General features: G+C 39.8%; 1 protein-coding gene across 1 annotated transcript in view; it reads right to left on the bottom strand.

The window, feature by feature from the left end:
- The window catches only part of C5 (complement component 5), a gene marked incomplete at its 3' end in the record, with an annotated part of 143,804 nt that overhangs the window by 59,996 nt on the left and 66,839 nt on the right, over positions 1–16,969 (bottom strand). The gene's annotated exons all lie outside the window — the stretch shown is intronic.

The raw sequence follows: 16,969 nt of genomic DNA, 5'->3' as shown, positions 1-16,969 counted from the left end.
ATTAAAGAAGAATAAAGTGAACGTGTATGAACCTACTATGTGCCAGGAACTTTACCATTTATTTAGCTCCTTTAGTTCTCACAAGATAGCAGATAGATAGGAGTATGATCGTCATTGACGAAATTGAGGTTTAGGAACTAACAAAAAGTAATACCGATTTTAGTTCAAAATCACATAACTAGAAAATTAGAGAGCTAAAATTTGAACCCAAATCTGTTTAAAGTCACCATACTATCACTAAAACCTCCTTTGTTTCATTGATTAAAAAAATAAATAAATAGATGAGTAAGTGGAGTGCATGTTATTTGGGGATTAAGTTTTAAAGCCAGAGATTAGATGCTAAATTGGAGGCTTAGGGTTAAAAAAAATCACATGAAGCCAAAATGTCCTTAAAGATCATTTAAATTGTCCTTAGAGAGCGGGACTACAAATACGGTTTTGGTACACAGTCCATGAACAGTTTCCCTAATTCTTCATTGGTCAATATTTTTTTTATGGTCCTCATTTATTTTTTTCAGCTTATTTCCCAAAAATGTTGAAAAAGCCACCACCACCTGTTTGGCCTGGCCACCAAAATAATTCATTCCATTTCTTTGGCAATTGTTGGGAAGCCCTTAACTTTTTGGCACGTTCTTTCCTGTGTTTCACCAACAGGCTTGACNTGACCGATCCACATTAATATAAATGTTGCAGTAGGGATGTTTCTGAGCTGTAAAATTGGAACAGGTATGATATGCCTCAACTCTTGAGAACAGGACTTGGGTCCCCCCTTTCATACCAGTGAAATGCACATATTTAAACTAAGTGTTGGCATGTCATCTTTGGGCCATGAAATAGAGCAGAGGTCATGTTTTAATCAGGCTCTCTGCAGGGTAAATAGGCTGTTTTCAGTGAAAGGAGTTATCAGACCAGCAGCCAGAGGTTCTCAGTTCAAATCAAAATCCTCCTCCTCTGAACTGAGTGACCACGGTAAGTCTTTTAACCCATGTGTCCCTCAGTTTCCTCATCTGAAATGGTCATGAAAATCACGCCCTATCTCAAAGGTTTTTGAGAAACTGAAATTCAAATTAGATGATGTTCTTAAAAGGGCTTTGTAAATAATGTAAGGAATCATTCTACTGCTTCTCTAAGCAAAGAAAAATGTTCCAGGCGGAGAAATAAGATGTAAATCCATCATTACTGTACTTACCAAGTAATTATAGTGAGTTATATTGCCAATATATGGACTTTTAGGGGTAACGATAATATTCAGATGTTCTCCCACGAGCAGAGGTTTGTAGGTTCCAGTCCAATCAATATAAAGGTAACTTTGGCTGAGAGATGAGTATGCTATTGCTTGGTAATTTTTGCTGGCCTGATTTTTTTCTGGAAGATCTGGGGCATCAGTTTTGACCTGAAAAGGAAAATTTCCAAAACATGTGGACTATGACTTTTTAAATTCTCTTCTTTGCTTTATAAATTTCTAAATTTCACAACACCAAATGATAAAGAAAAAAGAAAAGCTCCATTACTCCAGTGTTTGTACAGCTGTGGTATCAAGTAACTGTACAAAGACGACAGACAATAATGATGGGATTATGGGCTTTGGTGAAAAAGTCTGGTGAAATAAAGAGAGAAGGATGCTCCAGGAACAAATATTGGCACCCTTCCTGAAATGTCATGGTAAGTTGGGGACTTTTCCTATGGGATGGGCTGGCAAGAATCGGGGATAGAAGGTATGTGTCAAGGAGGTGGCACTAACTCTTGAGGACTGGGAAACAGGAATTGTGAATGAACATCACAGAGACTGGCCATTTCATGGTGAAGGGGTGGCACAAAGGAGTGCTTATGCACATGGGTGGGCAGAAGTGATGTCATGGGAGCAGTATCCTCCTTCAGACAGCAGAAGGGTTAATAGCTCACGCTCTGGAGTCAGATGTGCATTGGTTTGCATCCCAGTGCCACCACTTTTCAACTCTGGATAAGTTATTTAATCAAAAAAGGTTAGAAGCCTCTGTTTCCTCAGTCAGAAAATGGCAAAGATGATATTCTGTAACTCATATTGCTGGTTAAACAGGTATTAAATATGTTCTGCATAAAGCTCTTAGCACAATGCCTAGCACTTAGGCATTGTGAATATATTCACGCTACAGTCTTTGACTTACTTTTAAGATGATATTCTGTAACTCATATTGCTGGTTAAACAGGTATTAAATATGTTCTGCATAAAGCTCTCAGCACAATGCCTAGCACTTAGGCATTGTGAATATATTCACGCTACAGTCTTTGACTTACTTTATTAACTGACTCATATTTCATTTGAGATTGAGAATTTAAACATTATTTGCTTGGAGAGAAGAATATTAACTGAGCTCTAATGAGCTTCTAATGTTCATGCATTTAGAAAAAAGAGAGGATCCTACATTGGACCCTTTGGTGGCCCTGAAAAGAAATTTTTAAAAAGTGAGGCGAAGGAATTTTTAAAAAGGGGAGAGAGAAGAAGATATTCCTACCACCGATGTCTACTTCTGTGCCTATTATGAAGCTTCTAGATTCTCATATAGTCTTATTGGTGTAAGAGAAAATAATTAATAAATTTAAAATAAAAAATCCATAGATTTATCTTCCTTAAGGACCATTCAAGGGATTAGCAAATTGTCTCTGGTTCTCGTTTGTTTTGGAAGCAAAATTGTGGAACTGTTCACTGGATTTATGTATAAAATGTTACATCTGTTCTGTACACTAGCCAAAACATACAGTCAAAAGTACACATTGTCCCAGAAAACGTAGCAGGAGAGTTCAGCTCACATGAAAGTCCAGCACCCTCACTCCAGATGGTAGATTAACCACAAATGAAGCTACCCCATCATCGAGATGTGTTGTACTTTTCTCTGCCTCCAATACAGATGTTTCTTGGTTTTCATCGACTGTTTGAGCATTCAGCGTTACTGGGATCCCTCCTACCAATTGGTCAAGTGAATCCTTAACCTGCACCTGTTTGTCAGAACAATCAAAATTCATTTCAACAGCTCATCACTTATTTGAAGGCTTAACAATTCTGAAATGATTTTCCTTCCTTCCCACCAAAGTATAGATTATTTATGTTTAATTCAGTAAAGTGTGTTCTCAGCTTATAGAGAGGTTTAATTCTATTTAGTTAGATAATTCTTGAATGAATTCCTCTGTATATCAAGCAGACTCAGAACATAAATATCATTCTATTAAATCAGCCAAGTACCAGATGTGATAAGGTCTTCTGTTATCTAAGTTCTCTATTTCATTGGTTGGTTTAAGACTAGATAAAGGAGAAAATAAAGCAATTACTTCTGGGAATGATTCTTGTGAATATGAGAAATAATAAATGAATGCATTCATTTTTTCCTTAACCTCTACCTCCACAGCCATGCATATATGTATATATAAATAAAATTGTATGTAATATATATATAATTTCCACAAAGATATATTATTTTATTTTATATGTGATTAAAATGTATACAAGATATTTTATATTTATATCCTATATAATATTTTTATATTTTATATGATATTTCATTATGTATTATATACATATATAAGAAGCTACAAGCATGTCCAAAGCTTGATTTGAGCTTGGTAAGTTTTTTTCTTCTAGAAGCTGGTGACCCACAGTAAGTAATAAGTAACAAATTTTAATTATACTGATCTAATTCATTTTTTAAAATAATACATATCAAAAAATTTAAAAAATAAAAAATAAAATATTCTGCCGTAGCTTTCTAAATGCAGGGAATAAAAATTCCAATTTAATACATATAATGAAATGTATTATATTATTTATAATAAAATGTATAGTACTAAGTATAATAAATATCAAATGAATATTTCAACTGTACACTATCAGCATTTAAAAAGGGAAAAGTAGAGAAAGTAAAAAAATGGTGAAAGGAGTTGATTTCCAAGGAATGATATTTCCATCTTAAGGCTTTTAAAGAACTTGCCACTAAATAATTTTAAGTGTTAGTATTTTTTGAACTATAGTTAGTATTTTGTTTAACTATAGACTATTTAGGGAACGTCTATCTTACTAAGAACTGGCACTAGCCTAGCAGTTGAAATCATGCTCAGGGCAGCAGCTGGCCCGCAGTTTCCCACGCCACCTGCGTCCACAGGAGAGGCAGATTTTACAGAATGAGTTCCCTCTGTCATTTGCCTCTCCAGCGCCTTTCCCCCACCTGCCAGCCCCATGTTTTCCATAAACAGACAAAAGACAATCATATTTAGCAGGATTCCCCCCCCCCCATCTACCTTGATGGAATATGGAATCCCAGGCTTCAAGAAAAGAGGAGTAGTGACCAAACTCAGTGTGTAGGGTGAGAGGACATACTTGATGCCAGGTACTTCTGCCTCTTCAGAAAAACCACCTAAGGAAATGATACACATCGTGCTGACCTTTTGCAGGAGTATAATTATCTGCATGGATATCTATTTTGTCTCTGTATGTCTCCATAGACGTACTCATTCATTCACTCACTCCATTTGCGCATTCATTCCTTTACCATTAGTAAGTAAGACATGGTTCTAGCTTCAGAGGGACAGCGCAGAGAAGAGTTCAGACCTCAGGAGTTTCCAAAGCCTATGTACAAGGCTGGTATGTAGAGACGCCCTGGTGGAAGAAGAGCTGCAGGCTGGGCTGAGGAGGCCTGTGAGGACGGGACACCACTTTTCATCAGTGGCCTCTAAGCTTCAGGTGAATATGTACAAGAGATTGAGGGAAATGGTAGCCTAGAGACTAGCCTTACAGGGCTACAAAGAGGAATGGGAACAATCAGAAATCAGGTAGAGAGAACCCTGAGAGTCCACTGGAGAAAACCCAATAATGTCATCTTCCAGCTACAAATTAAGTTCAACTATTAAGAATAATATATGAAGCTCCAGTGTCCCCAAATTCCTTTCCAATATTACATCCTTAATACCCACTGGTCCACTGGAGAAAACCCGATAATGTTATCTTCCAGCTACAAATTAAGTTCAACTATTAAGTATAATATATGAAGCTCCAGTGTCCCCAAATTCCTTTCCAATATTACATCCTTAATACCCACTGTATATATCCTACTCTTCAGCCAAACTGGATAATCTGCTGTCCTCAGAGATTAAGCTTCCCTTTTGCACCAGTCTTGGTCTGCCCTCTCTATGGAGGGTCCTCGCTTCCTGGCCTCAAAACCCTGCCTGTCTTTCAAGACTGATCATCTTCACAACACTGTTCCTGGCTGCTCAACAATCATCTAGAAGCTCGCCTTCCTCTGAAGGTCAGTAGCGTTAAGTATGTTTCTTGGAGCACATGTGGAATTCTTTCTTGTGACAGAGTTCTTTGTCACCTGTCTTATACCTGATGCTAATTTATAAGCCACTTGAGTGGTGGGATTATACATCATTCATATTTCTAAGCCTACATGCTTAGTAACGCTCTTAGAAAATCTCATAAATATTGCTTAAACTGAATCTATTTGAAATAAATTGAGGAAAAAATAAAAGTAAAAAAAGAAACATTAGAATAATGTTGAAAATCATAGCGAGGGCAAGGAATAAAACCATTATTCTCCAACATCTATCGAGCATCTGGTGTACACAAGGTGCTCAATAACTGGATAATGATCTCAATTCTTTATTCTGCTACCATAGAAGGACAAATTTAAAAAGGTAAAAGGGGCCTTAGGGATCATCTTGTCCAACTCTTATTTATTCGAAAAAAAATTGGGCTCAGTGTGGTTAAATTATTTGTTCAATGTGAGCTGGCAGTTCAATATAAAACTGAAAATATAAAGAACATTAGTAATCAAGACACACTGGAAGAAGCCAATTTACCTTAACTTAGAACAGTAATTAATAACTTTTAAAAACCACTGGAGTGGGGTTGAGAACTAGACAAGATGCTGAGGATGTTAAGGAAAGAGCTCGTGGAGAAAGAGGAGGAGGAGGAGGAGGAGGCACAGGAGGAGGAGGGGGAGGAAGAGCAGGGGGAGGAGGAGGAAGAGCAGGGGAGGAGGAGGAGGCAGAAGAGCAGGGGGAAGAGGAGGGGGGGAAGAGGAGGGGGAGGAAGAGCAGGGGGAGGAGGAGGAAGAGCAGGGGAGGAGGAGGAGGCAGAAGAGCAGGGGGAAGAGGAGGGGGGGAAGAGGAGGGGGAGGAAGAGCAGGGGGAGGAGGAGGAAGAGCAGGGGAGGAGGAGGAGGCAGAAGAGCAGGGGGAAGAGGAGGGGGGGAAGAGGAGGGGGAGGAAGAGCAGGGGGAGGAGGAGGAAGAGCAGGGGAGGAGGAGGAGGCAGAAGAGCAGGGGGAAGAGGAGGGGGGGAAGAGGAGGGGGAGGAAGAGCAGGGGGAGGAGGAGGAAGAGCAGGGGAGGAGGAGGAGGCAGAAGAGCAGGGGGAAGAGGAGGGGGGGACGAGGAGGGGGAGGAAGAGCAGGGGGAGGAGGAGGAAGAGCAGGGGAGGAGGAGGAGGCAGAAGAGCAGGGGGAAGAGGAGGGGGGGAAGAGGAGGGGGAGGAAGAGCAGGGGGAGGAGGAGGAAGAGCAGGGGAGGAGGAGGAGGCAGAAGAGCAGGGGGAAGAGGAGGGGGGGACGAGGAGGGGGAGGAAGAGCAGGGGGAGGAGGAGGAAGAGCAGGGGAGGAGGAGGAGGCAGAAGAGCAGGGGGAAGAGGAGGGGGGGAAGAGGAGGGGGAGGAAGAGCAGGGGGAGGAGGAGGAAGAGCAGGGGAGGAGGAGGAGGCAGAAGAGCAGGGGGAAGAGGAGGGGGGGACGAGGAGGGGGAGGAAGAGCAGGGGGAGGAGGAGGAAGAGCAGGGGAGGAGGAGGAGGCAGAAGAGCAGGGGGAAGAGGAGGGGGGGAAGAGGAGGGGGAGGAAGAGCAGGGGGAGGAGGAGGAAGAGCAGGGGAGGAGGAGGAGGCAGAAGAGCAGGGGGAAGAGGAGGGGGGGACGAGGAGGGGGAGGAAGAGCAGGGGGAGGAGGAGGAAGAGCAGGGGAGGAGGAGGAGGCAGAAGAGCAGGGGGAAGAGGAGGGGGGGAAGAGGAGGGGGAGGAAGAGCAGGGGGAGGAGGAGGAAGAGCAGGGGAGGAGGAGGAGGCAGAAGAGCAGGGGGAAGAGGAGGGGGGGACGAGGAGGGGGAGGAAGAGCAGGGGGAGGAGGAGGAAGAGCAGGGGAGGAGGAGGAGGCAGAAGAGCAGGGGGAAGAGGAGGGGGGGAAGAGGAGGGGGAGGAAGAGCAGGGGGAGGAGGAGGAAGAGCAGGGGAGGAGGAGGAGGCAGAAGAGCAGGGGGAAGAGGAGGGGGGGACGAGGAGGGGGAGGAAGAGCAGGACTTACCTGTAGACTCTATGACTGTTACAGCAATATAAAGATATTTGTCCTTTAAATCTTCCAGACTGTTATATGACAGTTCCTTAACTGCTGTTTCAGAGTCGAATGTGACTTGAGCAATTCCATTTATCAGCTTTTTAAAAGGGGGAAATAGAAGAGTTATTTCAGAGAATTTATAAGGAAAAATTTTTTAAATCTGCTTTTCCTAGCCTCTAAATTGAAGGCAAATATCAGAGAAATAGCTTAGCATCACCAGTGAAGTGGATGATTGAGTCCAGGATTAAACCCATCACATTATTTTCTAATTTATTTGTATAAAATTATAGATGTGGAAGAATCCTGAACATCATATGGTCCAACAGGTCTTTTTGGTATCAGGTGACAAAGATACCTTTTTCTGATTCCTGAGTCATCGTCCATCTTTCTAGGCCTCTCAGCTTACTTTTGCTCCAGCTGAGGTCTGTTGGGTTTTATGATACTTAATTTGTACCTCACTGCTTACAAATTTAAACACTTTTTTTTTTGGCAGCTGGCCAGTATGGGGATCTGAACTTTTGACCTTGGTGTTACAAGGCCCTGCTGTAACCAACTGAGCTAACCTGCCAGCCCTAAACACTAATTTAAAAACATATAATGGGTAAAGTGATATTATTTATTAACCACAACAGTAAAATAGATTTTGCCTTATTTTTTCTTTTAAAATTGAGTGACTCGAGGCCAGGCATTTTTGTCTTATGTAGCATTAAATCTCACTGTCTCTCACTTTTAAAAGGCATTGAATTTATCGTATAACTTCGTATAATGTATGCTATACGAAGTTATTACGAAACAGTTTCCCTAATTCTTCATTGGTCAATATTTTTTTTATGGTCCTCATTTATTTTTTTCAGCTTATTTCCCAAAAATGTTGAAAAAGCCACCACCACCTGTTTGGCCTGGCCACCAAAATAATTCATTCCATTTCTTTGGCAATTGTTGGGAAGCCCTTAACTTTTTGGCACGTTCTTTCCTGTGTTTCACCAACAGGCTTGACCGATCCACATTAATATAAATGATGCAGTAGGGATACACAGGCGAACTCAACTGACATCAGCCTGGCCCCAGTCAGCAGAACTGCCCAGCTGACTCTTAAGTGGTTGTGGTTTTAAGGTAATGGGTTTTGAAGTAGTTTTGTAGCATTAGATGACTGATTAAGCCATTAAAAAAATGACAAGAAATGAAGGCTTCATATCTCAGTCCCAATATCTAAGTCACAGTAATTTCTAAACATACACAATGGACTTAAATCTTTCGGATGTTTTTTTTCTTGTGAATAACCAACAGAGCTAAAATCAGAATAAACAAATAAACTGCAGACATGATGTCTCCTCAATCAGACAGTCCCAAGGTCATGGCAGACTTTGCTAATGAATCACAGATGGGCAACTATCAACTACCAGAGTTGGCACTCTATTTGTCTGGTTAATCTGAAAAAAAAAAATTCTTACCTTGCTTTTATAGTAATTTCAAAATTATTAAAGTCCTTATAACCAATGAAATTGCTTTCTGGTTCTATTGAGACTGAAAAATGTGGCAAGACTGAAAATAAAAATAAAGAGGCAATATTACCACTTAGAGTCGCATAGCATAGCAAACAAGTATAGTTGGACAAGCTGTAACATCACCACACCATCCACCTTATCATCACCGTCATCATTAACAACAATAACAAGATCTCTGGAGTCTTCCCACTTTACCAAACAGAGGTTAATCCAGCCTCTGTGTACAGCAAACACTTCGTTTATATTCTGATTACAGCATTTATTATAGGCACTTGATTATTTCCTCCAAGAGTATGGGCTCCTTGAGAACAAAAAATACCATTCTCTCTTTACCGTTGTATATCTACCCCTCTCACCCTCCTTGTAAGTCTTAAACATAGTATATGTTCAATGAACATTTATTAAATTAAAAGGAAAATTCTTACTGATTTAAAATTTCCCTTTTTGGGCCGGCCCGGTGGTGCACTGCTACAGTGCGCCGCTTGGGAGCGCGGCAGCGCTCCCGCCGAGGGGTCGGATCCCACATACAGACCAGCTGCTCACTGGCTGAGCAAGGTGCGGACGCGACACCAAGGGTTGCGATCCCGTTGCCGGTCCTGGTCCGGTACGGGTGCGACACTGAGGGTTGCGATCCGTTGCCAGTCACGAAAAAAGACAAAAAGGAAAAAAAAAAATTTCCCTTTTTTGTGTAGTAAATAAAATCCATCCAGTCTCCAAATGCCAGCATAAAACTTTGACATTAGTAAAAAAAGAGAGCTTACAGTTAGCTATAAGAAAGAACGTAGATGAAAAATTAAAAATTAGGGCAAAAAGGAAGTTGTGGATTTTTTTCCCTATCTCTTTAGTATCTTGATTGCCCAAGAGGAAAGAATTTAATCTGTCAAAATGGCACTGTTTTCTTTTAATACTAACTTAGACTGTGTACTAGAGCTTATGAATTCTAATTCTGTTAACCTGTATTACAGTTAGTAGAAAATTGGGTGATTGGGTGAACCTGCTATTGTGGACAACAACTGACAAATTGAGACAGTTGGCTTCAGATATGGCTCATGTGTTTTCTAGATAGTGAAGGCTAAAAGTAAAAGAACGCTATGATTCGTTGCATTGTATCTGAGCTGTGTTCCAGTGTTATCAAAAACCAAGGCAGGTGTGTTCTCTCCAGAATATATCCTTTCATCAAATAGCTGCTTGTCATGTAGCAGGCACCTGCCTATCAATAGGGATATACCAGGGAACAAAACAGACACAAACTTTGTCCTTAATGAGTTCACAGTCAAGCAAATAATTACACAGATAAACACCTAAACTACATTTATGAAAACTGATATGAAAAAGTACAGGGGATCGTACCCAGGAAGAAGAATTCAGGGATAGCTTCCCTGAATAAATGGCTTTTAAACTAAGACCTGAAATGTTAAGTAGGAGCTGGCTAGGCAATAAGGGAAGAAAAAGTGTTCAAGGCAGATAAAATATTTAGAGCAAAGCCCCCAGTGCTGGAGGGAAGTGACCCTGAAGAGTGGTATAAACTGAGGCTGAAGAGGAGGTAGGCAGGGACCAGCTCAAAGTAAGTATTCTGATTTTCATTATAAAAGGAAAGAAGAGCTATTGGGGACTTTCCAATAGTGAAATAACATGATGAGATTTGCATTCAAGATTATTTTAGCTTATACCAAGCAAGATAGCTTGAAAGCAGAGACACCACTTAGGAGGCTTTTGCAGATGTCTAGGAGGGAGCCTGGTGATGACTAAAGGCTACAGACAGAGGTGGATGAATTCATACAGAAGGTAGCAAACATTTGGAAAAAAGGAAATTGACTAGGATTATGCTCATGTTTCACTGGGAGCCTGTCATCTTTATGGTTGAGTTTCATTATAACAAATTTGTTTTGTCACTGTTTTCTTTGTGGCTTCAAGCAGAAGAAAGTTAAATTTGATAACGGAGCACACAGATACCCTAGTAAAATACTGTAAGAAATGGAAAGGGCTGGCCTGGTGGCACACTGCTACAGTGTGCTGCTTGGGAAGCGCGGCGGCGCTCCCGCCGAGGGTTCGGATCCCACATACAGACCGGCCACTCACTGGCTGAGTGAGGAGCGGGGGCAGCACCGAGGGTTGCGATCCCGTTGCCGGTCACGAAAAAAAAGACAAAAAAAAAAAAAAAAAGAAATGGAAAGACTAAGCTATTTATATGTTAATTATTGGTCCATTAATACGCTTGATTTCAAAGTGAGAATATCTTAAATTTCCAAATTAACATACAAGGGTACTTCAAAAAGTTCATGGAAAATAGAATTAAAAGATAATACTAATATTTCCATGAACTTTTTGAAGTACCTTGGTATTAGGGATTTGTGAGCCAGAGGGAAAATAGCATTGAACTAGGGGTAAGGAAACCCAGTTGTTGTCTTTGTTCTGTCACTAATCGGTTGTAAGACTTGAGAAAATCATTTATTTGTCCTATTGGGTTCCACTCACTTCATTTCTAATTAAGTTTCTCCTAAAATCATGATTCTAGAAAAGACCCTAACTAGTTGAGTTCCTCAGGGGACTAGATCTCTTCCAGTTCTGTGATGAAGTATGGAAGTCCAGAGAGGTCGGTCTGCTTGCTCATGGTTGACAAGGGCGTGCTGGAGCTAGAACCTAGGCCTTTGAACAACCACCACGCCTCCCTCCCCTCAACCAGTACTTGTAATCATATCAGCGGCTGACCCAGCTTCATCTGGTGATGATTTTGCATTAAGAACATAATAATAATAGAATTATTGCAAAAACACTAACTTTTCATAGGTAAACTTTTAATTATCAGAAATTACCATATTCTTTAATTTCAAAATATGTGGTTCCAGTTGTTGAAAAGTCCTCTTTATATTTAGCTTGAATTGTCCACACACCATATCTGTGGAAGGAAAATATTTAAAATTATAAATGTCATCAAATATTTTTAATTCACCCAGAGGAGATCTAATAAATTTCTGTTTTAAAGAAGGAAGAATATGTGTAGATGCATACAGCCTGTGTAATACATTTTATTTGACAGATTTTTAAGCTATAAACAGAAATAACTGAACATTTTCAGGATAATAGAAATTGTTTAGTAACTAGTTTTTCATCTGTTGTTATTTTTCTGGGAATTTTATCTTTACATAGTTGTTAGCTTTGATTTGAAGAGCTTATTATACTTGAGAGTTTGCTTAATGCTGGAGCTTAATTATGCTAACATAATACTAAAATCCACAATAGAGTAGAAAATCCATAATAATGTCTCTATAAACATAGAATACAGGTCAAATCTATCTGGATGATAAAATTCACACCTCACATAAGTGAAATTATGATTCGTTTAAAGAGGAAAATGACCTGGGTTTAATTAACAACATTCCTTAAAAAATTTAGTGTGTTGTTTAGAAGCAATAATTATGGATTCTTTTGTTTTCTTTATTTAATTTTTTAACTTACATATAAAAATTGTACACATTTATGGAGGAAAAAACACAAAAATATTTACTGAGCACTGGGTTAAGCACTGTAGATAAAAAATGAACAAGACAGGGCTGGCCCAGTGGCGCACTGCTACAGTGCGCCGCTTGGGAGCGCAGCGGCGCTCCCGCCGAGGGTTCGGATCCCACATACACACCGGTTCCCGCTCACTGGCTGAGCGAGGGGCGGGCGCAGCACCAAGGGTTGCGATCCCGTTGCCGGTCCCGGTCCGGTACGGGCGTGACACTGAGGGTTGCGATCCGTTGCCAGACACGAAAAAAGACAAAAAGGAAAAAAAAAAAAATGAACAAGACAGAAGACTCCTGTCTTCATAAAGTTAGTAGTCCAAGGGAGTTCAAATTCTCAATTTTCCATTTCTAGCTGGTTTGACTTTGGCAAGTTACTTAACTTCATTTCTGAATGGGAAAAATAATATCTACCTTGCAGATTGGTTATGCAGTTAATAAATGTTAATATAATGGTTGTACATTATTATCATCATCACCATCATTAATTCAGCAAATATTTATCAGGTACCTATTATGCTAAAGTGCTGGAGATAAACAATGAGCACTATAGACAAGGCCTCTGCCCTCAAGGAGTTTACAATCTAGTGGGGAACAGAAAGCCAAGCAAATTAGTAAATATGTAATTATGACATTGAGATAAGTGCCATGAAGAAAATGAGATGCTGAGACAGACAGTAAAAGAAAGGGAGGCTCACATGAGATTGTGTATCCAGGGACAGCCTCTTTGAAAAGGCACTTTACCCTGTGTTCTAAAGATGAGAAGCCAGCCTCGTGAAGGGCCAGGTGAAGCACTTCTAAGCAGAGGGGGAAACGTGCAAAGGTACTAAGATGGGAACGTACTGGTCATGATGCACTTCTGCAGCTGACGCATAATCTGCCACAGCGCAGAATTCTTTATTTTTAATTGTTAATTCTTTATTTTTATTGTGATTTGCACATACCAGGAATATGTTCACTAAATATTTACTACATTGAATCCTATTTAAACATGCTCTTAAATCCTTTCACATGAGGCCAAATGGCAAAAATGGCTCTGAGCACACCCTCCCTTGTGGGCGCTGCCTTCTGGTAGCCTCTACAGAGAAAAACTACAAAGGACCATATTTTAAACCACCCAGAACAAGGAATAGGACCACACCAGCCTTTTAGACTGATAGTCTATTAGACGGAGGGGCAGGAGTTGACAGTTTTTTTTTTTTCCTTTTTGTCTTTTTTCGTGACCAGCAACGGGATCGCAACCCTCGGTGTTGCGCCTGCACCTCGCTCAGCCAGTGAGCAGCCGGTCTGTATGTGGGATCCGAACACTCGGCGGGAGATCCCAAGCGGCGCACTGTAGCAGTGCGCCACCGGGCCGGCCCAGGAGTTGACAGTTTTAATGAGAAAAAGCCTGGGGACTATTTTTGCCTCTTCCTAATTTTTATCTCTGTATGTCAAAAGAATGGGTGGAAATATTGGGAATTTTTTTGCCAGGAACTGAGCCCAACTTCTCACTAGACTTAAAAAGATTTTGCATATCCACATTTGTGACATCCTTTATTAACACTAGGTGGCTCCATTTGACCGGTTATCCTGGTTATTGGCTTCACAACCGAAACTTTCAGATGTGCTTTTTTTTTGTCTTTTTGTCTTTTTCCGTGTCCGGCAACGGATCGCAACCCTCAGTGTTGCCCCCGTACCGGACCAGGGACCGGCAATGGGATCGCAACCCTCGGCGCTGCTCCCGCACCTCGCTCAGCCAGTGAGCGGAACCGGTCTGTATGTGGGATCCGAACCCTCGGGCGGGAGCGCCGCCGCGCTTCCCAAGCAGCGCACTATCCAGTGCACCACCGGGCCGGCCCTCAGATGTGCTTTTTAGAGAAAACTTTCTTACCAAATATTTTTACATACTTAGGATTAGATGGAATCTTGAAGTCAGGAAAAGATATAATTCCAGTATAATCACTTTCTTCTACTATGTCAACTTCTGATCCTTCAGGATCCTTTGAATAAAAACAAACACCCTCAAAGCTCAGAAACCACATTTTTAAAAATTTAACTGATTATATGATCTTTGATCTACAAAAATATTTATTAACAAATACCCATATCTTCAAATTAAATATGAAGGATGAAGTGTAACAAAATGTGAAACAAAATACAACTCATGTTTTTTTGTTTTTAAAAGATGACCGGTAAGGGGATCTTAACCCTTGGCTTGGTGTTGTCAGCAACACACTCAGCCAGTGAGCAAACTGGTCATCCCTATATAGGATCTGAACCCGTGGCCTTGGTGTTACCAGCACTGCACTTTCCCAAGTGAGCCACGGGCTGGCCCCTTACAACTCATGTTTTTAATAAACCAAATGTGAACTTAGGCTTTATAAATACCAGAATCTAATTATTCATTTGAAGCTGTCCAAAGTAAATATTATATAAACTGTATTTTTTAGCTAGACATTTTATAAATGTACAGTATGGACTTTTTGAGCTTGATGAAACTCTTGAAATAATTAAACAAACTTGAAAGTTCTTATAAAGTTTCCCCATAAGCTTCATTTTGTGTTTTGGTTAGCAAATTATTGAAGTGAGATTTTGACTTTCTTTAGACTACATGTGGAGGTCCAATTCAGCCTTAACTCAAAAACTCAGCACCATATACCATGGCTAAAATTCATGATTGGAATTTTAAGGTATTTTTTCTTGAATTACAGATTGTAAAACTTACAAAAGCCCATTTTTAACAAGAATTACCCTTGTAGCTAAGTATCTTTCTGGCTGTTCTTCACTACACCCTCAATTGTGCACAATCCTCCTAAGATCATCTTTCTCGAGTGCTATTTTTGGGATATTTCCTACACACTGACTCCCTGTGGCTCTGGGACCAGCTTTCCCAATCCTCTCTTCCTGGGGCAGATTTTACACGGGATGATTGGCATCTCTTCTTCTGTGTGTTGCATCAGGATTCTGCACCACTCAAGTCCACACCTCTAGTATTCTCCGACAGAACGACATTGCCTCCTAGTTTTCTTCCAGGCTTCCCATCAATCAAGCCTCTTTACTTACTATTCTCATCAGTCAGCCAGGTTACTTCCTATTCCCATCTTTTACTTCTTCCTGTCTGCATAGCTGAACTCATGCTATTTCTTATACGGAATTGTTTTCATTATTTTAAAAGAACCTATGTCAAGTCTTTTCACTAAGACCCAGCTCAAGGTTTTCTTTACCTATTCCGTTCCAGAAAAGGATTATGTCACCCCTCGCTCTCACCTCTATTTTGTCTTCCCTCTGAGCTCATGTGTCATTTGTCCTATCATATAATTTGTCTGATTTATATTCTAGTATGGTTTTGTTTTCTAGTATCTACTTTTTTGCATTTGCATTCTGGTAAGTTTTTATTTTTTGGTTTTTCTTTTTTGAGTAGCAGAAAAGGTGTCACAGCCTAGAGTAACGGACCATTACTAGTACACCTACTGTTCATAAGTGAGCAAGTATGACTAATTGTAGTATTTTATTTCCCCCACAAAAATGTTTTAGGTATGTGACACAAACTGGGTAAAACCGTGGAAGTCTATTGCACATCATCTGTTATGTATGTTGTGTCTGATAAATGGTTAATAATTGGCTGACTGATGGTCTTTACCTCGTGGCTTAGTCAGTTTTTTTACGTGTTAGTGTATTAGTTATTAAACTCTAAGTTTCCTAAGAGTAAGTACCATGGATTATAATTCTTCATCTTAAATTGTACAGATTTTGTACATGATAGATATTCAATTAATTCTTAGTGATTAATGGGTATTCTTTTTAAAAAATCACCAAGAATGTGCCTAAAGGGTTTAGTTCAAAATCCTTCAACTTTTGAGATATAATTTTTATGAGCTTTTTACTTATGTCTATAGTAGACGTATAGACCTACAATGCTATACTCATAGCAGATGTTCTATAACTTTGTGGAACATTGAATGATTTAGTGTAGTGTGAGGATAGGGTCATGGAATGAGACTCTTGTTCTAAAAAAATAAGTTAAATTATTATTTAAATGAATAAAATACTTACTATAAAAGTTAAGACAGTTTCTCTTTTGGCTGGCTCCAAGTCTTCATTCAGGGAATAAACTCTAACCTTTACTGTAAGAATAATTGATATCATCAAAAACTCTGCTAAACACAAGGCTATTTTGCTATTTTAAAACAATAATCCTTAAAAGAAATGAGTTTCATTTAAAAAATTCAATATGCAATCAATACACAAAAATCCATAATTAAGAGAAAGAAAAAGTTAGTTTGCAGACATATACATTACTAAATACTCTTTTATTTTAAAGAGAATCCTCTGGGATTCCTTTAAAGAGCTATTTCTCTTAGTGAATTTAAAGTACAGTTCATGTTATTAAAATACATTTATATACAACTTTTTAAGAACACATCCATAGTAAAAAACTGGTTATATCTGTAATTAGGCCATTGTTTATCAAGAATTTCATAGCAGCAAAATAGTGACGTCTACCATATGGTTACATATCAGCATAAAATATTGTCTCATATTAAAGTACAAGATTTTAATGGAAAATTGGGAGTTTGATTCAGACATTATGCATTCTTCCACTTATGAAGACAAATAAGGCCCTAAATTAGCTTATTATAAAAG

The sequence above is a fragment of the Galeopterus variegatus genome, unplaced genomic scaffold, assembly GCF_000696425.1.
Source record: "Galeopterus variegatus unplaced genomic scaffold, G_variegatus-3.0.2 Scaffold912, whole genome shotgun sequence".
Classification (NCBI taxonomy): domain Eukaryota; kingdom Metazoa; phylum Chordata; class Mammalia; order Dermoptera; family Cynocephalidae; genus Galeopterus; species Galeopterus variegatus.
This window is presented reverse-complemented; position numbering and strand designations above follow the sequence as displayed.